Here is a 26,811-nt window from a genome sequence, read left to right as displayed (position 1 = left end):
CCACGTCTCGATCCCTGAGTGAACAGACGGGGATATTTGCAAGACAACAACCATCTGCGCGAACAGTTCGACGACCTATGCAGCAGCATGGACTATCAGCTCGGACACCATGGCCGCGGTCACCCTTGACGCTGCATCACAGACAGGTGCGTCTGATATGGTGTACTCAACGATGAACCTGGGTGCATGAATGGCAAAACGTCATTTTTTCGGATGAATCCAGGTTCTGTTTACAGCATCATGATAGTCGCATCCGTGTTTGGCGACATCGCGGTGAACGCACATGGGAAGCGTGTATTCGTCATCGCCATACTGGATTATCCCCCGGCGTGATGGTATGGGGTGCCATTGGTTACACGTCTCGGTCACCTCTAGTTCGCATTGACGGCACCTTGAACAGTGGACTTTACATTCCAGATGTGTTACGACCCGTGGCTCTACCCTTCATTCGATCCCTGCGAAACCCTACATTTCAGTAGGATAATGCACGACAGCAAGTTGCAGGTCCTGTATGGGCCTTTCTTGATACAGAAAATGTTCGACTGCTGCCCTGGCCAGCACATTCTTCCGATCTCTCATCAATTGAAAATGTCTGCTCAATGGTGGCCGAGCAACTGGCTCGTCACAATACGCCAGTCACTACTCTTGATGAAATATGGTATCGTGTTGAAGCTGCATGGGCAGCTGTACCTGTACACGCCATCCAAGCTCTGTTTGACTCAATGCCCAGGCGTATCATGGACGTCATTACGCCCAGAGGTGGTTGTTCTGGGTACTGATTTCTCAGGCTCTATGCAACCAAATTGTGTGGGAAGGTAATCACTTTTCAGTTCTAGTATAATATATTTGTCCAATGAATACCCTTTATCATCTGCATTTCTTCTTGGTGTAGCAATTTTAATGGCCAGTAGTGTATTTGTCATATTTACATAATTGTGATTATGACTGCATACCTCCGTCAGGACTTTAAGTCTGATATACGAAATCCTCGCTGCTCAACTGGACGTCCCTGTTGGTAGTGCTCACACTCTGGTCCACCAGTTCAGGTACTGGAAGATGTTTGCCCGCTTGGTTCTCCGCTGTTAACAGAAATCTATAAAGATCTTCCATCTGTTTGCCCTAATGAAGAATGCACTCAGCGATAAGCAGCACACGCTGCGTATGTCGTCCATGAGTAAAGTGGTGCTATGCGGGCATACAGGACCTCTCAGTAAGGTGGCGTAAGGCCGTCGCATTGAACGGAGAGTATGTTGAAAAATAGGGTTTTGTAGCCAAAAGAGTATGGTGTAATGGAATCCTGAATAAAAACAATCTGCCTGCAGAAAAAATGTGTTGCGTTATTTATTGAACGCTCCTAGTATTTTCGAAAAATATTGTGGATTGCCTTTGTGGTGATCCTCGTACATCAGCGGATCATCGGATATTATCAGCAGGACCACCAGGTTACCGTTGCCGATACTGTTGAGCACAGGAAAGTGTCATCGCTGGATGCAGAAAGACTTGGACAAAGTTTTGAATTGGTGTTCATTCATTCACACACAAACGTCGTTTTCTACGAGTCCCATTATGCTGTGTAACAAGTCAGGGAAAACGTTAAGAGCCGGATCTGCTACTGCATTCTTTTTCTGTAAAGTATGGAGAGGAGGACATTTCTGTTGAGCTTGAGACAAAAATGCTGATTGTCATGAAAATAATTTTTAAACAGACAGAATTACATATATTTCAAATGGAATGTCTTTTTCGTCTGGTGTGGACCATTCTCATATCATGAAATACTGGTCGTGGTTGAGTCGCACCATGCGGAAAGCACGTTGCTAAACAACAACGCTGTGTTGACACTGAACCTCGGTGCCATACAACAACGCAGTGTTGTTGCCGACGCACGACTCATACGTTGTGATCTGAGGATGGCCGATATCTGCTCAAACCAGCCATTCATCAGAAATAGATGCCACTCAACCGGATTATTAATTATTTTCTGTAAACATACTAACAAATAAATGTTGTTGTTGTGCTCTTCAGTCCAGAGACTGGTTTGATGCATTTCTCCATGCTGCTCTATCCTGTGCAAGCCTCTTCATCTCCGAGTAACTACTGCAGCCTACATCCTTCTGAATCTGCTTAGTGTGTTCATCTCTTGGTCTCCCTCTACGATTTTTGGGCTCCACAGATAGCTGAAGTACTAAATTGGTGATTGCTTGATGCCTCAGAACATGCCCTAACAACCGATCCCTTAATCCAGTCAAGTTGTACCACAAATTGCTCTTCTCCCAAATTCTGTTCAGTACCTCCTCATTAGTTACGTGATCTGCCCATCTAACCTTCAGCATTATTCTGTAGCATCACATTTCGAAAGCTTCTATTCTCTTCTTGCCTAAACTATTTATCGTCCGTGTTTCACTTCCGTACATGGCCACACTCCAAACAAATATTTTCAGAAAAGGCTTCCTGACCCTTAGATTTATACTGGATGTTAACAAAGTTCTCTTCTTCAGAATCGCTTTCCTTTCACATCGCCTTCCTCTACTTCGACCATCATCAGTTATTTTGCTTCCCAAATAGCAAAACTCATTTACTACTTTAAGTGTCTCATTTCCTAATCTAATTCCCTCAGCATCACCCAATTTAATTCGACTACATTCCATTATCCTCGTCTTGCTTTTGTTGATGTTCATCTTACATACTCCTCTCAAGAAACTGTCCACACCTTTCAACTGCTCTTGCAAGTGTTTTGCCTTCTGTGACAGAATTACAATGTCATCGGCAAACCTGAGAGTTTTAATATCTTCTCCATGGGTTTTAATTCCTACTCCAAATTTTTCTTTTTTTTCCTTTACTGCTTGCTTAATGTACAGACTGAATAGCGTCGGGGATAGGCTACAACCCTGTATCACTCCCTTCCCAACCATTGCTTCCTTTTCATGCCCCTCGACTCTTATAACCGCCTTCTCTTTTCTGTGCAAATTTTAAATGGCCTTTCACTCCCCGAATTTGACCCCAACCACCTTCAGAATTTGAAGAGAGTATTGGCAAAAGCTTTCTCTAAGTCTATAAAGGTTAGAAACGTGTGTCTGTCTTTCCTTATTTTATCTTCTGAGATAAGTCGTAGGGTCAGTATTGCCTCGCGTGTTCCAATATTTCTACGGAATCCAAACTGATCTTCCCCGAGGTCGGCTTCTACTAGTTTTTCCATTCGTCTGTAAAGAATTCGTGTTAGTATTTTGCACCCGTGGCTTATTAAACTGATAGTTCGGTAAATTTCACACCTGTGAACACCTGCTTTCTTTTTGATTGGAATTATTATATTCTTCTTGAAGTCTGAGGGTATTTCGCTTGTCGCATGCATCTTGCTCACCAGATGGTAAGAGTTTTGTCATGGCTGGCTCTCTCAAGGCTATCAGTAGTTCTAATGGAATGTTGTCTACTCCTGGGGCCTTCTTGCGTCTCCGGTCTTTGAGGGCTGTGTCAAATTCTTCACGCAGTATCATATCTCTCATTTCATATTCACCTACGTCGTCTTCCGTTTCCATAACGTTGCTCTCAAGTACACTACTGGCCATTGGTCGACATTCAATGACTGTTAGCACAATATGGAATCGGTGGGTTCAGAGGGGTAATACGGAACGCCGTGCTGGATCCCAACGGCCTCGTATCACTAGCAGTCGAGATGTTAGACATTTTATCCGGACGGCTGTAACGGATCGTGCAACTACGTCGCGATTCCTGAGTCAACAGATGGGAACGTTTGCAAGACAACAACCATCTGCTCGAAGAGTTAGACGACATGTGCAGCAGCATGGACTATCAGCTCGGAGACCGTGGCTGCGGTTACCCTTGACGCTGCATCACAGACAGGAGTGCCTGCGATGGTGTACTCAACGACGAACCTGGGTGCACGAATGGCAAAACGTCATTTTTTCGGATGAATCCAGGTTCTGTTTACACCATCATGATGGTCGCATCCGTGTTTGGCAATATCACGGTGAACGCACATGGGAAGCGTGTATTTGTCATCGCCATACTGGCGTATCCCCTGGCGTGATGGTATGGGGTGCCATTGGTTACACGTTTCGGTCACCTATTGTTCGCATTGACGGCACTTTGTACGGTGGACGTTACATTTCGGGTGTGTGACGACCCGTGGCTCTGCTCTTCATTCGATCCCAGCAGGATAATAAACGATCGCGTGTTGTAGGTCCTGTACGGGCCTTACTGGATACCGAAAATGTTCGACTGCTCCCCTTACCAACCAGTCACTACTCTTGATGAACTGTGGTATTGTGTTGAAGATGCATGGGCAGCTGTACCAGTACACGCCATCCAAGTTCTGTTTGACTCAATGCCCAGACGTATCAAGACCGTTATTACGGTGAGAGGTGGTTGTTCTAGGTCCTGATTTCTCAGGATATATGCACAGAAATTGCGTGAATATCTAATCATATGTCAGTTCTAGTATAATATATTTGTCCAGTGAATACCCGTTTATCATCTGCATTTCTTCTCGGTGTAGCAATTTTAATGGCCAGTAGTGTATATTGCCCTTGTGTAGATCCTCTATGTACTCCTTCCACGTTTCTGCTTCCCCTTCTTTGCTTAGAACTGGTTGTCCATCTGAGCTCTTGATATTCACACAGGTGGGTTCTTTCTCTCCAAAGGTCTCTATAGTTTTCCTGACATAATAATTATGAGACAATAATTCTCTTACACTCACAGTTATGAGAATTACTTATAGATCAGTTTACAAACACAGATGAGACAGAAAATGAAGCACCCAGAAGAGACGTTCTGATGACAATGTATCTTGGTATATGCACATGTACAAGCTACTGGCGAGTAGGTAACGATTGCAGTTGCACTGCTCTGTGAAAAGCAGAACGCCCTCGAGAGAGCATTACTATTGTTCGTGTTCATTGTTGTCACCTGACCCTGTAAAGTATATAAGGGGCTTGAACAGTCACAGTGATCACTGTGTGGGACCCGGAGATGCTGCATAATCGTTTGAGTCAGCATTATCGGCACCCGATAGAGATTGCAAACGGCTTGCCCATTTAACCGGCTGGTCGAGTCATTCAATATCCAGCTTATTTTTCCTTCCGGCTGTCAAATTGGCCCAATGTTGGACTGCATGGAAAGGACAGAGGAGGCATATTCGTCGTTAAGGTCCCAGTCGACCACCACAAAGGAGCATCGTGGTATTGTGCACCAAGCTCTTCGTAGCTCCTTCACATCTTTCACATCTATGCCTGTCTTCTGAGAACAAGAAATGGACTCGCTGCAACATTCTGTGTCATTCTGCATCATTGTTTAAGGAACTGTAGAGCTGGACTATTGAATTACTGTCTGATGTGTAGGCTGCCATTAGCACTACAACACAAACGGCCCCATTGGGGCGGTGCCCTGAATGGAAAGCATGGACTGTTAACGAGTGATGTCGCACTGAGTTCAACGATGAATCGCTCTTCTGCACTACCCTGATTTAACATGGCGGCGATGTGCGAGGGGTCGCATTTTGGAGGTGCACAGAGGTGTTACTCCTAGAAACACCACGTGGGCAACCATCGTGTATGACTACAAGCAACGACAGACAGTGATTGACAGATCTCTCACAGCACAACTGTACGTCATGGATATCCATCATCCTCATGTATCACCTCTCATGTGCCAGTAACTTGGTGCCATTTTTCAGCACGAAAACGATCGTTCACACCTGACAAATGTGTCTACACTGTCTGTGTGACTTTAAGGCTCTCCTGTGTCCAGTAAGACCCCCAAGGTTTGCCCCCAATAAAACGCATGTATGACCATCTAATATGCCAAGTCCACCTCAGCTTTAGTATTAAGGATATTAAGGAACAGTTGTGGGCCGGCTTGCCTCAGGAGAGGACATAGCGCCTTATGACACACTTCCCACTTCCCAACAGAATCAGTTCGTACAGCGAGGCTAGACGGTGTGCAACGCCATACTCATCACTGAGCTCGTGCTACCTTTTCCTTTGTAATTTTGACTGATTCTATTATCGTTGGAATAACAACACTCACCCTCTCAACCAGTGGTTTCATTTCTCTCCTTCCTTCCGTTCTGGACACTTGACTTTTTAGGTCGAAAAGTGAACCAACTTGAGTTTCCCTTTCTCGTGTCGTCAAAGCGTCTCTTGTGAATTGTTCGTGGGTTAGCAGACCTGGACCCCCTACTATTCAGTCAAGTGTCTCTTTAATTGGCATCACGAGGCTGAGTACAACCCGTTCATAACCACCAAAGATAAACCCATGGCAGTACCAAAAATCGAACCTGCGTCCCTCGGATGATATGACCGACAACATTCCCCGATCATACTAGTGTTCCAGTGGCCCTTGTACCTTCCATCACTGTGCGATTTTGATGAAGTGCTTGACACGTTCCTCACTGAAATACTTCAAATTTTCAGGGAAAAATGGAGGTGGCTTTTTATAGAGTGGATTATGATGCTCATCAAAATCGTTTTCAAGCTTTCTGTCTGAAAACATAAATATGAGGCTTTCTAGAACATGGCACCACCCTCCTTAACAGATTTCCAGACTTCCTCTACCTAACATAAGTTGGTAATGACATTATTAGAATGCCATGTTCAACAAACAGTCCGCTTCCGTAGTAGAGCGGTCCTCCTGGCTGAATGCCATGCGAGGAACCCGATTTCGATTATCGGTACCGCCAGGGATTTGTCACTGGTAGTTACAAACGGGGTATACCCAGTCTCTTGATGCCAGTTGAGGAGTTACTTGATCGATTGTTAGCGGCACCAGGGCTTTTAAACTAACAGCATCCAAACGAAGACATTGGCGAAGGTGGACATGGCGGCCGGTCGGCCTCGATTGTTCTGTGTATAGTCAGACACCATCAAATTTCGTTTCTCAGATGAGGGACCTTCTCGTAAACATTTTTCTTCTTTGGATATGGTTTTCGAAACTGTTACATTTCGCCAACTAACAGAGTACAGGTGATAGTAGAAATCTTTACAGATCCACTAGGTTTTTCGGTAAAAGAAAAGCCGAAGAGCTTGTCATAGTAGTTATGATAAATGCTAACCAGTGCAACCAGTGCTGCTGAAATGTTAATTTGGTATTATTATTCATCGAAACTGTATATGAAAAGTGTGTCGTTAAACACTCTAAAAATTCAAGTTTTAAATATTGAGTGTTAACTCTAAAATTGGTGAACGATATTGTTTTTCGTGTCATATTATGATTCGGCCATCTAAAAGCTACAAGAGCAAGCGAAGTTCATTTTAGAAAAGTTTATGCATAGTTGGTCTTCATTATTTAATGAGCAATTCAGTTGATTGAAGTGTGTGGCGCTATTAGCCAACGATACACGATAAGATCGCGTCAAAAAGGGGAAGGAAAAATCAGTGTATGATGGCCACCGACATCGATATCTACAGAGACGGCGCACAAGCTCGGATTAAAGAAAGATGTTGAAGGAAATCGGCCGTGTGCTGTCAAAGGAGTCAACGTGACACTTGCATAAACCCATTTGGGGAAATCAATGAAAACCTAAATCAGGGTGACCAGACGGGGACTTGAACTAGCATCCTTGCGAATGTGTGCAAACCACGTTGCTCCATATCACTCGGTCATCCTAAGTGGTCATACAGTCTACAGTGGCCAGAATAAATATTGGATGTTGCCGAAACTCAATACAGAACGTTCTATCTTGAAATACAATATAATATCAATACATTGATTTGCCTGAAACGTAATCTCGCGGAAACAGTCAATGTATCTACCGTGAGGGGGCAGTATGTGCAGTCCATGGCAACCGCGTCACCGGTAAACATTGCAGTACCCGTGATGTGTGTCATTACGACAGTTGTGTTGCTTCAGGATGGTTAGGACAACAGTACCATAGGGTCGGAGGTTCCGTATTGTCACTCTAATGGAGGATGGCCAGAGACAAGTGGACGTCGCAGCGAATGTTGCTTTGAGTCAAAGTGATGTGTCTAGGACATGGGAAAAGTGTCTGGTGAGACGATTGGTTGCAGGTCGTCACAGAAGTGGCCGCGGAAGGAAAACACCAGGCTGCAGGACCAATATCTGTTTATAACACCAGCCACAAACCCTGAAAACATTGCTACACGTCTGCTGAGGCAGTTCCAAACAACTAGACGAGTGCAAGTGTCAACACAAACAATACGAAATAGGCTCGATGTTCAGGGATTACTTGGCAGAAGACCTCTCGATCGGGTTCTGAGATGGGCTATTGTGTTGGCAAAAGTGCCAACACCGTGTTACTAGAGGAGGCCGAAATGCATGCTTTTTAGCTCACGCAGGCTGGCGTGATAAGGGAAGAACTATACTGACGTGAGGTCTGGGACATGACAAGGAATTAGAATTCAGAAAGCGGACCTAATAAGGTTGATACTTACCTTTAATCCATTAATGAGGAACGTCGCTCTTGACGGTGCATGATTCGCAATGTTATCTGTTCAGAAGATATAGTAACTGAAATGGCGCCTTGCTGAAGGCTACGCCAAACTATCGTCTCTGAAAATGAGAGCGTATGTAGTCAGTGAACCATCGCTAGCAAAGTCGGCTGTACAACTGGGCGAGTGCTAGGGAGTCTCTCTGGTGTAGCGGCGCTCGGTCTGCAATCACTGATAGTGGCGACACGCCGGTCCGACGTATACTAACGGACCGCGGCCGATTTAAAGGCTACCACCTAGCAAGTGTGTGTCTTGCGGTGACACCTCGTGGGCGTGTGTCGTATGGGCTGGAAGCCACTTTTTGTTGTCTAGGGACCAATGGGAGATCATGCTCTTTTTTGATAATACCAGTATCAATATCCCAGCTGACAATACTCGTATTCGGGGGGTGGAGGCAACGAGGACAACGTTTCCTCTCAAACTATATCGTAGATCGCCACCGTTATCAAGGCGATTCAGTCGTGTTTTGGGATGGGATCATGTTTGGCTGCAGGGCACCCCTTGTCCCAATAGATGGGAGCCCAACTTGTGTGAAGTGTCGGGACGACATCCTTGCACGCATTTTGGCTCCATTTGGTGAACGTATTGTAGCGGAATTGACGCTGATAGACGACAGGACTTGGCCCCATCGCCTTGTAAACACCTTCCTAATGGAGTGTAGAATCAATCGGACAGAACGGCCTCCATAGTCTCCAGACCCCATCCTCATTGAGAGTGCATGTGTCATGCTAAAACGAGCGGTTTGCAGTCGTCCTGTTCCACAAGAGATCTTACAGGACAGCATAGAGGCCGCTGTGAAGGAATGAGAGAAAATCCCTCAGTCTATCTGGACCACCTGGTAAGTAGTAAGCCTAAAGCCATTTGAAAGTGTCCCTAATTACGAGGGGGTAGCTGGTTCATAAAGAATGTGTTGATAATGAGAAGAAATTATAGTGTTCGCAGTTGAATCTTTTGTAAGGATTTTTTTGTTATCAGGTGGAAATGTGTTTATCTTATTTCCTTTTTTTACTTATTATTGTAGGTGACAGAACAAAATAAGTTTTGTTTCCTATATATTCAGTATTCACAATGAAGGACTATGCAAGGTTTAGTTTGATCACTGTAAGTGACTGCTGTCAAGGAGGAAAATTTCCCTTCGCCCTCACGGGCTTCCTCGACACTCCTTCACGCATATATCCCCCTCCCCCCCACCCGACAGCTAGGCTTGAAACTATTCAATAGACTGTTTTAGTGTGAAACTACATTTTGGTTCTATTCATATTATTCCACTGGTGTAAAGTGCTGGAGTACTAAATCAGTTTCAGAAATGAAGTAATGATGTGTTGTGATCAATATGAAGGCGTCGATAGTATGTTACGTATACTGGCAGACGTGGAAGACACTGTGGCCGTATTTCAGAGAGACAATTTAGAGTTTTCACGTTCATCCAATGTTTTTAATGGATTTTAAGGGACTTAGTGCGACCACCTGACACGAGCGTACTTCCGATTTGTAAGGCGCGACAGCTCGGACGTCGTTTCGGCGACGCAGGCAGTAGGTCAGCAGTGAACGTGAACTTGGCCGGGCATCCGGCCCAGGTTGCGTACAGCTGAGCTTCCGTCTGTGGGTGGCTGGCTGGCTGGCTTCCTGCGAACATTCCTGACAAACACCAACGGCTGTGGGCGACCTTCCTCTCTTCCGCTCCATTTTCTGCAACGTTGGCAGGCATCCTCCCTCAATTGAGCAATATCGATTCCGCGAGTCGAATTACCCATTTTCTATGCCACCACAATACGCAGAAAACTGTAGTAATGCTTCTGCGACACTCCTGAACAGCGTGTCCAGAACACTGAGATTCACAACTGTGTTATTATTATTATTACTACTGGAAATGAATGAGCGTATGGCATTGTTGGCCGGGAGGCCCCATCCGGGGAAATTCGGCCGCCAAGTGCGAGTCTTATTTCAGCCGACGCCACACTGGGCGACTTGCACGCTCGTAATGAGGATGAAAATGATGATGAGGACAACGCAGCACCCAGCTAAAGAGGCGAGCATTATTATTATTATTATTATTATTATTATTATTATTATGATTATTATTATTATTACTATTATTATAGCATTAATTAATGCAGAGATCAATTAATAACAGCATGTAGCTGTACTTCTGTTATCTCCTACTATGTCTCTCTTCTTTGCCTCCTCCTCGCGTACCCTGTAATGCTCCATTTACTGTCCCTACTCACCACCACATATTCGGTTTGTTTCAGACTCATTTGCAGTCCCCGTTTATCATATTTCTGATGTAGACGCCACAATCATGAACTCAAGATCGAATTCAAGTAGCCGGCCGTGGTGGCCGAGAGGTTAGAGGCGCATCAATCCGGAACCGCGCGACTGCTACGGTCGCAGGTTCGAATCCTGCCTCGGGCATGGATGTGTGTGATGTCCTTAGATTAGTTAGGTTTAAGTGGTTCTAAGTTCTAGGGGAGTGATGACCTAAGATGTTAAGTCCCATAGCGCTCAGAGCCATTTATGAATTCAAGTAGCTCTCGAACAAGTTGATCATCAGTAAAACTTAACGATAAAAAAGCTGTACACCGTTAAAAATAATTACCATACCTCCACAGCTGTTCTTCCACCTTCAGAGAGCCACTTCTACATATAAATTGAATAAGATATAGGTGGAATACTGCAACCTTGTCTTAGTTCTTTTGTACAGTAATAGATTACGATAATTTTCACCCTCTTTAATCTGTACCTTATTATCCCTACATATTTCAGTTATACACTGAAGAGAAATAGAAACTGATACACCTGCCTAATATCGTGTAGGGCTCCACGAGCACGCAGAAGTGTCGCAACACTTTGTGGCATGGTGGTGGTGGTGGTGATGGTGGTTAGTGTTTAACGTCCCGTCGACAACGAGGTCCTTAGAGACGGAGCGCAAGCTCGGGTTAGGGAAGGATTGAGAAGGAAATCGGCCGTGCCCTTTCAAAGGAACCATCCCGGCATTTGCCTGAAACGATTTAGGGAAATCACGGAAAACCTAAATCAGGATGGCCGGAGACGGGATTGAACCGTCGTCCTCCCGAGTCCACTGTGCTAACCACTGCGCCACCTCGCTCGGTTTGTGGCATGGACTTGACTAATCTCTGAAGTAGTACTGGAGGGAAATGAAACCATGAATGTTGCAGAGCTGTCCATAAATCCGTAAGAGTACGACGGGGTGGAGATCTCTTCTGAACAGCACATTACAAGACATCCCAGATATGTATCAGGGGTCCCAAATCACTCCAAGTTCACACTCCGGACACCATAGCCTCACTCAGCTTGAACAATCCACTGCTGACAACCAGGGTCCATGGATTCATGAGGTTGTTTACATGACCATACATGTCCATCCGCTCAATTTGAAACGAGACTCGTCCAACCAGGCAACATGTTTCCTGTCATCAACAGTCCGATGTCGTAGTTGAAGGGCCCAGGCGATGGGTAAAGCTTTGTGCCGTGCAGTCATCAAGGGAAAACGAATGGGCCTTCGGTTCCGAAAGCCCATATCGATGGTGTTTTGTTGAATGGTTGATGACCCAGCATTGAAATCTGCAGCAACTTGCGGAAGGATTGCACTTCTGTCACTTTGAACGATTCTCTTCTTTGGTCCCGTTCTTGCAGGATCTTTTTCCAGCCGCAGCGATGTCGGAGATTTGATGTTTTACCGGACTCCTGTATTCGCGGTACCCTCGTGTAATGGTCGTACGGGAAAACCCCCACTTCATCGGTCCCTCGGAGATGCCCTCTTCATCTCTCTCTCGGAGATGCTGTATCCCGTCGCTCGTACGCCGACTATAACACCATGTTCCAACTGACTTAAATCTTGATGCCATTGTAGCAGCAGTAACCGATCTGACAACTGCGCCTGCCACTTGTCTTATGTAGGTGTTGCCGACCGCAGTGCCGTATTCTGACTGTTTACATGTCTCTGTATTTGAATACGTACGCCTGTATCAGTTTCTCTGGCGCTTCAGAGTATTTGTGTGCCCGATATGCAAAGGACAGAAAGTAGATTTTTTGAAATTTGTTTTTAGTTTTTATCCAGATATTGTACGTAGATTTTCTTTCTCCTCTTAAACATCATAACGTCTCCTTACACTATCACAAGTGAACTTATGTTAAAATATTACATGCTACGTTGATGTCAATTCATGGGCAAAATTTGGTTGATTCTCGCTTTTAGGTAACAGACTAAAAGAAAAACCAAATATGTATGTTCATCCAGAATCCACAGGACACATGCTCATGATCTAACCACAAATTTATAATTCTGGCCTATTACTAAACCACACTACACTAAAAAACAGTTTTTGTGTCTGAACCAAGTTAGATATCCTCATTTGTCCGGATAGTTAGCCCCTGAATAACTGAAGCAGAGCTCATGCTTTTCGGTGTGTGTGTGCTGTTGCTCCATTCAGGTTATAGAGATTGGGAGATGGCTGTCACAGTCTCAAGAAATCCTTCCTGGTCTTACCCGAGGCTCATCCCCTCTCTGATGGTCGATGCTCTGTCGTGATGCGTCTCGTTGTCAAGATGTATATCTTCTTACTTGTGTCTCAGCTGATGGTGGAGCTTATTATCGACGCGCTACTGCCAACTAAAACATACTTTCAACCAATCATTAACCAGTTTCCCTGAGGCCTGGAAACTGGAAGTAATTAAACCATTATCTAAAAAGTACGCTGCCAGAGTCCCTCTGATAACCGACCTATTAGCATTCTTTCTGCACTGTCCATGACCAGATAACAAGCTACCTAACCATAAAGAACCTACTGGGTGAGTACCAGGCTTCTGCAGACATCACAGTACAACCTTTGTCTTAATATAGGCTGAAGCTTGCCATGGATGCCCAAGAAGCAACTATCAAGTGCTTCTTGGACTTGAGGAAAGCCTTTGACAGCATCAACTATGACATTTTACACGCCAAACTTAGCAGCCTAAATTTCTCGCCAGCTGTAGTGCATTGATTTTGCTCATACTTAGCGAGCCAGCAATGTCTGATGTCCGGCACCGTAAAGTCACAATGGAGGCAGTTAATATCAGGCGATCCCCCTACGTTTAGGGGCCCTACACTCTTTTCATTGTACATAAATGATGTGTCATCAGTCTTGTTCTATTGCAAATACCATATGTACGCTAACGATTACCAATTGTATCTGAGTGTGAAGCCTATAAACATGAAGACAGCTATCGAGAGTCTCAGTGCCGACCTGTGTGCACTACTAAAATGGGCACAGGATATAGCGGTAAAGCTCAACTCATCCAAAATCCAAGGGGTCTGATTGGTCATTTTAATCTCATTAATTAGAAATATCTGGAATCACCACCGTTTTGACCATAATTTGGTTAAATGTCAACATCTCTCATACTGCAAAGAGTCTACGATAGAAAATCTAAATTGGACTGAGGACATAACTGCAATGTGCATGAAGGGATCAGCATCTCTCTATTCCCTACAGAAGTAAAAAGTGCTCTACCTTCATGTCCTGAAAAAGGAGCTTATGCAAATATTTATATTTCCAATTACTGATTACAGCAATGTTATCCTACAAGCCCTTTCTCAGGAGAGGTCACGGAGCCTGGAAATGGTTATGAGCGCCTGTGTTCGTTATATCTGTGATGTTCGACTCTTTGAACGTATTTCATCAGCATATGCACAGCCATCCTGGCTGCATACAGACAGGTTACTATATCCTCTGTCTTCTCTATTGTCTTATTATACACTGCCCTTCATCTCTCTCCTCGACCTTAACGGCCTTGTCTGACCAACATGGCAGAAACACACGTTCTCGTCAGAGCAACGTCATTTCTGTCCCAAGCCATCGTTTAGCCACTTTCTCTAAGTCCTCCCTAGTAACAGGATCCTTACTCTGAAGTAACCTCCCACATTATATTAGAGAACTAAATAACTAGAGATATCCATCTTCAGAAGACAGTTAATGACATAATTACTCAAGCAACAATGGGAATTACCACTGTCCCTGTACGCACTAGTTACCCTCGTACATCCCACTTTCCAACCCAATCTTCCTCATTTCCCATTATTCTAAGGTGATGAAGTCTCCTTAAATTTCCTTTCCCTATAATTCGGTATATTAGAAAACATACATTTTACGCATATACATTCTCCTTACATCTACCACTATTATTATAATTTTTATTGTTATTGTTAGTATCATCGCCACCACTACTACTCCTAGCTGCTGCTGCAAAGAGTACAAGTATTGGCAGTATTAACTTTATTAGTTCTTATACAGTGCAATGTACTCACACTGCCACTTCACACACTCAAATCATTTAATTACTATTAATTACACTCCTGGAAATGGAAAAAAGAACACATTGACACCGGTGTGTCAGACCCACCATAATTGCTCTGGACACTGCGAGAGGGCTGTACATGCAATGATCACACGCACGGCACAGCGGACACACCAGGAACCGCGGTGTTGGCTGTCGAATGGCGCTAGCTGCGCAGCATTTGTGCACCGCCGCCGTCAGTGTCAGCCAGTTTGCCGTGGCATACGGAGCTCCATCGCAGTCTTTAACACTGGTAGCAGGCCGCGACACTGTTGCTCCTGGGGTATCGGCGAGGACCATTCGCAACCGTCTCCATGAAGCTGGGCTACGGTCCCGCACACCGTTAGGCCGTCTTCCGCTCACGCCCCAACATTGTGCAGCCCGTCTCCAGTTGTGTCGCGACAGGCGTGAATGGAGGGACGAATGGAGACGTGTCGTCTTCAGCGATGAGAGTCGCTTCTGCCTTGGTGCCAATGATGGTCGTATGCGTGTTTGTCGCCGTGCAGGTGAGCGCCACAATCAGGACTGCATACGACCGAGGCACAAAGGGCCAACACCCGGCATCATGGTGTGGGGAGCGATCTCCTACACTGGCCGTACACCTCTGGTGATCGTCGAGGGGACACTGAATAGTGCACGGTACATCCAAACCGTCATCGAACCCATCGTTCTACCATTCCTAGACCAGCAAGGCAACTTGCTGTTCCAACAGGACAATGCATGTCCGCATGTATCCCGTGCCACCCAACGTGCTCTAGAAGGTGTAAGTCAACTATCCTGGCCAGCAAGATCTCCGGATCTGTCCCCCATTGAGCATGTTTGGGACTGGATGAAGCGTCGTCTCATGCGGTCTGCACGTCCAGCACGAACGCTGGTCCAACTGAGGCGCCAGGTGGAAATGGCATGGCAAGCCGTTCCACAGGACTACATCCAGCATCTCTACGATCGTCTCCATGTGAGAATAGGAGCCTGTATTGCTGCGAAAGGTGGATATACACTGTACTAGTGTCGACATTGTGCATGCTCTGTTGCCTGTGTCTATGTGCCTGTGGTTCTGTCAGTGTGATCATGTGATGTATCTGACCCCAGGAATGTGTCAATAAAGTTTCCCCTTCCTGGGACAATGAATTCACGGTGTTCTTATTTCAATTTCCAGGAGTGTATATACAGTTGATGTTCCTGGTGTAGGCTGAAACTATGAATTGAAATTTGTACCAGTGCATGGATTTGAACACGGGTCTCTTGGTTACTGGGCAGATGTGCTCCCCGCAGCGTCATTCTGGCACCACAGATACCGCAGCTGCACAGACTACTCTCGTACGTCTCCCTCCCTGATACAAATTCCAGTCCATGGCTCAGCCCGTCGCTGTACCCAATCTAAACTCACATCAGTAATGCTGAAGCTCTCCGATAATGGAGTAGCAGCTTAGCAATGAGCAAAATAGGTTAATCCCGCCTGTACCTCAGGTGTAAGTGATAAAATACTCATCTGTAGATGATGTTCCTGAGACAGTTTAAGTCTCTCCTTTACTGGGGAGGGAGATGTGCAACAGTACTCTCTCCAGTTTTCGTAGCTGGACTGTCAGTGTAGCGCAACAGATAGGCTACCACAACTGCCTAGTAAGTGGGAGACCTGGGTTCGAATGCTGGCACTGCTACAAGTTTTAATTCACTGCTTCAGCCTACATCATTATAATTTTGATACTAGTTATCATACTAAAATTGTCATTTCTTAGGTAACTGTGATGTAAAAAGAAGTACTGTTGTGTGTGAAACTCTGGTACTATGTAACAGAGGACCTGATGGCCTGAGTCAGAGCAGGTTAAAATAAATATACCACTAATCAGTACCACGCAGCGGTCCAACTGCTTTCAGAAGACTCTCAGATCCGAACAATGGACCGCAAAACGAGCACCGAGAACTAACCCTCAATTCAGTCCAACTGCTTTATGGTAACTCCTCCATGAACAAAACTGGTTAACAGTCTCAAATCAAAATGGAGAAGAACACAAAAACACCAAAACTTTGCACTGGCGCAAGTGGAGTTTATTGTTTCTACAAGATGTCGCTAAGTCAATAGCATTGCTATCAAACATTACCTCCAGCTACCTCATGCCTACACATTACAGTAAGAGACCTCTGTCCAAGTGCCAAGTGCTCGCTTATCAAGCATCTATATCGATCACTGCGGATCATTCACTGCCGTAATCACACACGAAACATCTCAGATTCGCCCTACAGGAACCACGATTCCTGACCTAACACCGCCGGAGCCGCCGGCTGACTCCCGATACCGCGAGATACCAGAGGCGCACCACTAAATTGTTTTAACATGCACATCATTCACCTAAGTCAGCCTCCAGAACAGAAAGCATTTATTTTGATTTATTTTACCTGGTTTTATTAGGACCATCAGGCCCTCTCTTAAAATAAACCTGAGTTTAACACTTACAGTACCTTTTTACATGATAGTTACCTAAGAGTTTTTGTTGTTGTGGTCTTCAGTCCTGAGTCTGGTTTGATGCAGCTTTCCATGCTACTCTATCCTGTGCAAGATTCTTCATCTCCCAGTACCTACTACAACATACATCCTTCTGAATCTGCTTTGTGTATTCATCTCTTGATCTCCCTCTACGATTTTTACCCTCCACGCTGCCCTCCAATACTAAATTGGTGATCCCTTGATGCCTCAGAACATGTCCTACCAATCGATCCCTTCTTCTAGTCAAGTTGTGCCACAAACTTCTCTTCTCCCCAATCCTATTCAATACCTCCTCATTAGTTATGTGATCTACCCATCTAATCTTCAGCATTCTTCTGTAGCACCACATTTCGAAAGCTTCTATTCTCTTCCTGTCTAAACTATTTATCGTCCATGTTTCACTTCCATACATGGCTACACTCCATACAAATACTTTCAGAAACGACTTACTGACAGTTAAATCTATACTCGATGTTAACAAATTTCTCTTCCTCAGAAACGCTTTCCTTGCCATTGCCAGACTACATTTTGTATCATCTCTACTTTGACCATCATCAGTTATTTTGCTCCCCAAATAGCAAAACTCATTTACTACTTTAAGTGTCTCATTTCCTAATCTAATTCGCTCAGCATCACCAAACTAGTTACCTAAAAGATACCAACTTTAATTTGACAGATAATATCAAAGTGATTCGAGAGTCTGAGGTGCTAATTTCTATAAGTATTACTGATTATGAACTAATAAAGTTAACACCAACAGCACTTGTACTACTACTGCTGCTGCCACTTCTAATGATTATATCAATAATAGTAATAATAATAATAACAATAATGATACCGGCAGATACAAAAATAATTTAAAGGTGCACAAGATAAATTTTCTTCTAATGTAGTGTGTTCTGGGGAAATATGAAATTGAAGGAGAGTACATCACCTAGAGAAAACTGGGAAGTAAGATCTTCTTGGAAAGAGGAATGCACAATGGTAACGAATGCGTACGGGGGAAACGGTAATCTTCATTGCTGCTTTATTAGAGATTTTATTAAGTCCCCTGTGAAGGTGGAGATGTTATTCAGTTCTTTAATATAATGCCGGAGGTTATTCCAAGGTCCAATTCCTGCTACAGTGAAGGACTTCGAAAAAGTGGCTGAACGATGGAGTGGGACGGAAACGATTCTGCTGTGATAGTGGGTGTTTATGGCGTACTGTACAGACAGGAGTGTTAGGATCGAGGATAAATATGAGGGACAGGTTCGTTGATAAGACAGTAGAGAAGACGGAGAACAGTGAAATCTCTGCTCTTATGTGCACGCAACCACGACAGCAGTTCGTATGGTGACGAAATGTGACAAAATAGTTGAACATCACAGATATAACGAATAGAGGCATTCGATACCAGTTCCAGGCACCGTGAGACTTCCTGAGGAAGGCCTTGTGGAATAACATTGCTTTGATCAATAATGGGAAGTATAACTGTTTTCTTTTCAGATCAAGAGGGATGAGCTTTTTATACATTTTCAGGGCATGGAGAGATGCTGATTGCTTCTTGCATATAGAATTTAGATTTTCATCTGTTCTTACTCCTGGCTCCGATATTCGTTTCATTTAGGGGTAAGTAAGGTAGAGGTTCAGATATTTAGGGCTAATTAGCCTAGACAGACCAACCAGTACCGCTTGGGTTTTGGATGGTTTGAGCTTCAATCCCATATCTTGAATCAATTTTGATAATGAACACAGGTCGGAATTGAGATTCTTGACGGCTATCTTCAGGTGTATCGATTTTGCACCCAGATAGAGTTCATCAGCGTTCATGTGATATTTGCATCAGGACAAAACTGATGACACAACATTTACATACAATAAAAGGAGTACAGGACCTAATAACAAAGTCTGGGGGACTCTTGATACTACCCACCTCCATTGTGAGTTTATGGTACCAGACATGACTTAACGCTGGCGAGACGTCAGGTATTAGCGAAAGCATTGCACTGAACTTGGCGAGAATTTTAGGCTGCTAAGTTTCTCTATGACAAGGTCAGTGTGAAAGGCTTTGCTGATGTCTGAGAAGTACATGATAATTTCCTCTTCTGCATCCATGGCGAGCTTCAGATCGTCTGTTACACTTATTAAGGTAGATGTCGTGCTGCAATGTTTACGGAAAAGTGATTGGTATTCGTCTGATAGGTTGTTTGTCGTTAGGAAGTTCCTTAGCTTGTCCTGGACTACATATTCTAAACCCAGGGACAGTGCAGGAAGAATAAAAGCAAGTCGGTAATCAGATGGTGCTGTGGGAAGGTCTTTTTTAGGTAGCAGCTTAACTAGTCCCTGTTTATCAGTGAAAAAAAAAACTTGTGGCTACGTAGTGGCTGAAGATATCCGTTATAGTGGGCAGTAGAAGGTGAATAGCAAGGTTCATCACTTCCACCCTGACGCTACTGTGTCCAGTAGATGCTGATCTGATGTATGCATGATGTGTTTTTTGATGGAATTGTCAGTACAATACTTCAGATAGAATTTTTTGTTGCTATAATAGTTTACCCTTCTGAAGTAATCAATAATTCTTTGTTTCGTCTGAGGTTCAGTTTTGGTCGTAGGTATAGTGATGTACCGGTTCAGTTTTTTTACTGGAACAGTGGGATCAGCTGTAGCTTTTACTTTGTCTGTACCAAGACCACGCAGGGTTTCCCATATGACAGCTGGTCTATTTTTGTTGTCGATTAATGTATGGGCATGCTTCAGTCAGTTCGATTGGCCATTTCTTGCTAACACTCATAGCATACTTTCTATAAGGTGCTGCTCCCTTCCAGGAATATCAGCAGTTTCTTTTCCAATGGATATTAGCGCACGTCCGCCATCCTGTCGAAATCAGAAGTCACTCACAACAACCGGGTCAGTCCAGACCGCCAGCCATTTAGCCAAGTTAAGGGAAGACTGACTCATTGTCTCGAGGCTGGAGCACAGTCCCCGACCCTCGGAAACAGAAACATCGGCGATGATGTTCAGTATTGCGAACTCCACTAGCCGACGGATGCTCCCCAGAACTGATGCCTGATGTCTATGTATTTAAAGAAGACTTAATTTACCCGCCATACTTCTTACTTTGGTGCTTCGAACTTATGTGGCAACACGTTGCAGGGTGCTTTCAGTTACCAGTTTTTCTACAAATAACTACAGAAGCTTTCGGCACTGTAAACAGAGTAGTTGGCTCGGGCTTCAAAAAAATTGTTCTAATGGCTCTGAGGACTATGCGACGTAACTTCTTAGGTCATCAGTCGCGTAGAACTTAGAACTAATTAAACCTAACTAACCTAAGGACATCACACACATCCATGCCCGATGCAAGATTCGAACCTGCGATGGTAGCGGTCGCTCGGCCCCAGACTGTAGCGCCTAGAACCGCGCGGTCACTCAGGCCGGCCGGCTCGGGCTTAATGTTTGATATTCAGCACATTTGTTCGAAGGAGACAACCTTCTTCTATATGTCACAGCTTCATTAGGAATCCATTACAATTAGGATTGACTAAGTTGCCTTTTATGTACGAATACGTAATTACTTTCGCAAAGCTTCATGTGCTAGGCCTCATATCGTGATGAAGGATCATTGAATGAAGATTTTAGTGGCAAAATAAGATGAGTAGTCAGTGATTTCTTACAGCTTACAAAACATGGAGAGTTATTTTAGCAGCAAGTCCTGAAAAATATCTGAATAAGATGAAAAAAAGAAAAACACGTATTAACTCAGTTTCCCCTAAAATTTCGAGTTTAGCCTGCATGTTCCCAAACCGACACAAAAATAAGATCGCTGATGTGCAAATTGGCAAAATTATGGAAACCCTGAAGCGAAAGGGAGATTTAAAATTAATGAACATTGTAGCCAATTTAATCCCTCTACTCGTGAAAATACACTCCTGGAAATTGAAATAAGAACACCGTGAATTCATTGTCGCAGGAAGGGGAAACTTTATTGACACATTCCTGGGGTCAGATACATCACATGATCACACTGACAGAACCACAGGCACATAGACACAGGTAACAGAGCATGCACAATGTCGGCACTAGTACAGTGTATATCCACCTTTCGCAGCAATGCAGGCTGCTATTCTCCCATGGAGACGATCGTAGAGATGCTGGATGTAGTCCTGTGGAACGGCTTGCCGTGCCATTTCCACCTGGCGCCTCAGTTGGACCAGCGTTCGTGCTGGACGTGCAGACAACGTGAGACGACGCTTCATCCAGTCCCAAACATGCTCAATGGGGGACAGATCCGGAGATCTTGCTGGCCAGGGTAGTTGACTGACACCTTCTAGAGCACGCTGGGTGGCACGGGATACATGCGGACGTGCATTGTCCTGTTGGAACAGCAAGTTCCCTTGCCGGTCTAGGAATGGTAGAACGATGGGTTCGATGACGGTTTGGATGTACCGTGCACTATTCAGTGTCCCCTCGACGATCACCAGAGGTGTACGGCCAGTGTAGGAGATCGCTCCCCACACCATGATGCCGGGTGTTGGCCCTGTGTGCCTTGGTCGTATGCAGTCCTGATTGTGGCGCTCACCTGCACGGCGCCAAACACGCATACGACCATCATTGGCACCAAGGCAGAAGCGACTCTCATCGCTGAAGACGACACGTCTCCATTCGTCGCTCCATTCACGCCTGTCGCGACACCACTGGAGGCGGGCTGCACGATGTTGGGGCGTGAGCGGAAGACGGCCTAACGGTGTGCGGGACCGTAGCCCAGCTTCATGGAGACGGTTGCGAATGGTCCTCGCCGATACCCCAGGAGCAACAGTGTCCCTAATTTGCTGGGAAGTGGCGGTGCGGTCCCCTACGGCACTGCGTAGGATCCTACGGTCTTGGCGTGCATCCGTGCGTCGCTGCGGTCCGGTCTCAGGTCGACGGGCACGTGCACCTTCCGCCGACCACTGGCGACAACATCGATGTACTGTGGAGACCTCACGCCCCACGTGTTGAGCAATTCGGCGGTACGTCCACCCGGCCTCCCGCATGCCCACTATACGCCCTCGCTCAAAGTCCGTCAGCTGCACATACGGTTCACGTCCACGCTGTCGCGGCATGCTACCAGTGTTAAAGACTGCGATGGAGCTCCGTATGCCACGGCAAACTGGCTGACACTGACGGCGGCGGTGAACAAATGCTGCGCAGCTAGCGCCATTCGACGGCCAACACCGCGGTTCCTGGTGTGTCCGCTGTGCCGTGCGTGTGATCATTGCTTGTACAGCCCTCTCGCAGTGTCCGGAGCAAGTATGGTGGGTCTGACACACCGGTGTCAATGTGTTCGTTTTTCCATTTCCAGGAGTGTATATTGTTATGGGAAATACACGACTCAAAGGCTTACAAGTTACGTAATTAGAGAAACACCGCCACCCAGTGAAGAAGCGCTAATCGACGTTTGAGTCATTGTACACTTTTCAAATGTCGTCATCGTCGTCGTCGCTGTCGCCGTCGTCATCAGACAATAAAGGCAACGGCCTGCTAACGCAGCCATCCTTACTTGCCCCTTGCCATCTTTACCATTTGGCTGGTGCAGTCCGTTCTACTGACAATACTTACTTTAGAATACAGATGTTCTGGGCCTGTCTCTTCATTTTTTCCCTGGGATTTTTCCTTCCAAGACGTTTTTTCATGAAGTTCTTATGTCAAAGTAGCTGTCCAGTTAATCTAGTTTTCCCTTTCTGGGTCAAGCTACTCAATGTCCTTTTTTGTTTAGTTTCTTCTAGCACATGTTCATCAAGTTTCTTTAATGAAGATTGTTCTTGTGGATTTCTTCCACATCCATCTGTCTACTTCTGCTAACTTCTTTTTCTTCTTTGCTCGCTGCCCACCTTTCACAGCCCTATTTTAAAGTCCTCCAAATGAGTGTCTTGATAAGGTATTTTTTAGTTCTGTATTGTGGTTGTCAATAAGTTACACTTATTTCCGAATGATTATTAAGCCATTGCTGTTCTATTTTTCATATCTATTCTACTTGTGTTATCTTGTGTTACTGTAATTCCAAAGTAACAAAATTTATTTACTTGCATTAGCATTTTATTTCGTACTAGTTGTTACCTGCAGCTGTGCTCACGTAACAGTGCTTTAGTTATGGTGAGTGATAGTGAGTAAGTAAGCTATTGCATATGTAATAACATCCGTCGCCCTCACGTGTCTGCCTGTTCCAGTAAGAACAGCTCGTGATGCACACACACCCCGCCAAATGAGTACGAACACACAATGTTTTAGGGTGCAAGGCATCACTGCCGAGCAGTGCATACAAAGGAGCATGGGCAGCAGGCCACACCTATGCATCATGCTGTTGAAGCAGCTATAAATAATGCAGTACATACATTATGAAACAAACTTAATATTTTTAAACTTCGTTCATGTTCACTGATGTAAAAACAGATGTTGCGTTCCCCATTTCACCTACTTAGGGTGGTGGTTGTGGAAGTGGTGGTCGGCAGATTTTTTTTTTTAAGGAGCCTGTGTTCTTCCTCAGGGGTCAGGCTATCGCTGTGCCATATTTAATTGAAATCGATTCACCTTTTCAGTCGTGAAAATGCAACAGACAGAATTACTTTTGCATTTATAATATTAGTATGGATAAAACTTTTAATTACGAATTTTTTGATGAAATGAAGCCTATAAGTTGCACCACGCTACAATCAAATTAACTGTGAAAACCGCCTGAAAATTCGTCTAGTAGGTTTGGAGATGAGCTTTTTCAGTTATACATACACAACGGTTTTACAATTTTAATATTAGTATTGAAACAGGTATTAATATTCGCTGTAACTTATCTGTTCGATTTGTCTTCTCAGACTGTGATCGTTGCAGGCGTCAGACAAAATTTTTAACATGTACTTTTCAGAATCTGTTAAGACTACTATATTAGCAGCAAATCAAATACACTTTATTTGTTTCCTATTAATTTTTATACCTTTGATGCTATTTTTTATTGTTTGTATTGCACTACAACAAATAAACTAAATAAATAAGGGGGGAGAGGAGAGCCTAGTTGGATCTCTGTACTTATCCCAGCGTCTTTTTTTAGTGTCATTTGTATCCATTTCCATACTCTAGTTTTTTGTACAGATTCAGGACCTATCTTTTACCTCTCCACTCCAGTTTTTCAGGTAGTATCTTTTAGTCTTCTCTGTATGAATGATTCCGCCATACTTCTCCTATTCATTTCAATTCTTCTTTCTAAGATTGTTTCTAGTGCAATTATATCGGGTGGTTGTAATTGAAGTGCAGCTGCTCACAGAGGACCAGGGCGGACTCTAATTATCGTATGGCAGTGGAACTTAGTGGAAATGCTAGTGTAGTAATGCAGAACCGATTTATGCTGGTAAATAATTACTTCCTATTTGGGTTATACGTTGCAAATCTGTGGCTGCGAACCCCAGAAAGATGTATATAAATGTTTCGGTATGTAATGAATTAGGAGCGGGACGTGGGCCGAAGAGTTCAAACAAGTGAGAACGCCACAATGTTGATTTTATTATTAACTGCCGCTTACACAATTTGTTTAACACGAGCACTAGAGGTGTCGACGAGGTTGCTGCATCCGTAAAACGACGTGATCAACAGTTGGTCGCAGCCGTTCCGGTTGAATCTGAGCAACGTGTCCGTGTATACTGGCCTTCATATCAGATCGAGATCAAACGTGTTTCTGTAAACGTGTTCTTTTAGATATCCTCAGAGCCGAAATTCACTAGCACTAGCAACATCCGCGTCACGCGCTGCGTGGGCAATTCATGGGCAATCCAGCAGCAGCGTCCTCGTCAGGAACTTCCACTGGGGTAGAACGCCTTCCTCTTCCAGGTGCCACCCCAAGCTCAGCCATGTTTTCGAATTTCATTACGATCTTCGTTACACTATATAAATACATTTTACTCAGTCTGTCATTTGGCGATAGTCTCTCAGTGCAGCACTGTCACTGCTGTTGTTCACGTAAAACAATTTCATTAACTGCGTACGGCCTCTCTTCTCGATAACCACACTGTTCACTCACGTTATGGCTTGTCAAATGACAGCGTGGATGTCATACAAGCAGTGCCCAGCGTCGGATTTGCTCCTGGTGGCCACAATTGGAACCAACTGTAAATCGGTTGCATATTATTGCATAAGCACACCTGCCAAGTTTCGGTGCCACACGATAATTACAACACACACTGGACCTCTGTAACTGCGCTTTCAGTTCCTTTTCATTCCTAAATTTACTCAGACTGGCCTTCTAAACGTTAGTCAATTTTAGCTTTTAGTCTTTCCACGAATTGACTAGAATATTTGAAACATTGCGTACTAATGCTACTGTCTTCTAATTTGGACAATCATTGGCATTTCCTTCTTTTAGTAGGGTTAGGTGTTTTTATTAACTGTGCTGGTGGTGTACCATCCTCATAGCGGATACACACAATTGTATGCTTGTTCTTCCACATTATCTACAGTGTTCCTTAGTAACTCAGCAGGTTTGTTATCTGTTCCAGTCGCTCTGTTGTTCGAGTTTTTTAAGGCTGTCTTGAATTCTGACGTGGTTTGCTGCCTATCAATTAATTTTCCACGTCTTTCATTGTGTTTATGTAATCTAAGTAATCTCTTGCGTCTTCTCTATCATATACTTCCTTAATGTGTTATTTCTACCTGCCTGCTGTTTTTGCAGGTTCAAATACTATGCTACATTCATCTTCAACAAAGTTGTTACAACTTCTACATTTAAATTGTAGTTGTACATTTAAATTGTAATTGTTTATCTTGTCTGTGTTTGTTTTTTCTATGTCATATACTGTCTCCGCGGTAGTTAAATAATTATTTATCTCACCTATTTATCTTTCTCTACACGGGACATAATTATTTCGATTCTTATTTCTGTATCTATCAAAGGTGAATGATTCTCAATCTGTTTTGTTCTTTTGTATAAGCTTTGATATCAACCTGTGTCATCTCTGATTCCGTTGGCTTCAGTTTCTTCTTGCCAAGTATAATTATTGCTTCGTCAGTAATATACATTTCGTCCCAGTACACAGATTTTTCTATCTAGTCCACCTTCAAACTTCTCCGCTATCTCTCCGTCCTTTAACTTTTGTGCGCACCACTTAACCTCAACGGCACTTTCTTACATTCTGAATGTTATATTATACTTGCATAAAAGTATTATGCCATAAATATTGATGTGGAAACCAGGGTATTATTTGGTTTATGTATCTTTGATTAAAATTTAATCTACCAGCTGACAAACGTGGCATTGCTGGTTATTCATTCTGCAAAATTTCCATTATATAAAAAAAACCAAGAAGGAACTGTGTTTGTGGTCTAATATCCCGGACAGTTTCTGTACACTGGGCGCAGCTGCTTTGCGTGTGTACAACGTCTGTATGGCAACGCCTTTTCGTTGAGGTACAAATAGCGATTGTTTTCGCTAACAACCATTTTGCTTCGCAGTGGAAATTTGTCAGAAGCGCTGGCAGGTGTCAGGGATTTCCTGAAGCTGACTCGACTTTAGGAGTGTCTTAGTTGTACAACTCCACG

The sequence above is a fragment of the Schistocerca gregaria genome, chromosome 5 (genome assembly GCF_023897955.1).
Source record: "Schistocerca gregaria isolate iqSchGreg1 chromosome 5, iqSchGreg1.2, whole genome shotgun sequence".
NCBI lineage: Eukaryota > Metazoa > Arthropoda > Insecta > Orthoptera > Acrididae > Schistocerca > Schistocerca gregaria.
The sequence above is the reverse complement of the archived record's forward strand: the minus strand, read 5'-3'. Positions refer to the sequence as shown.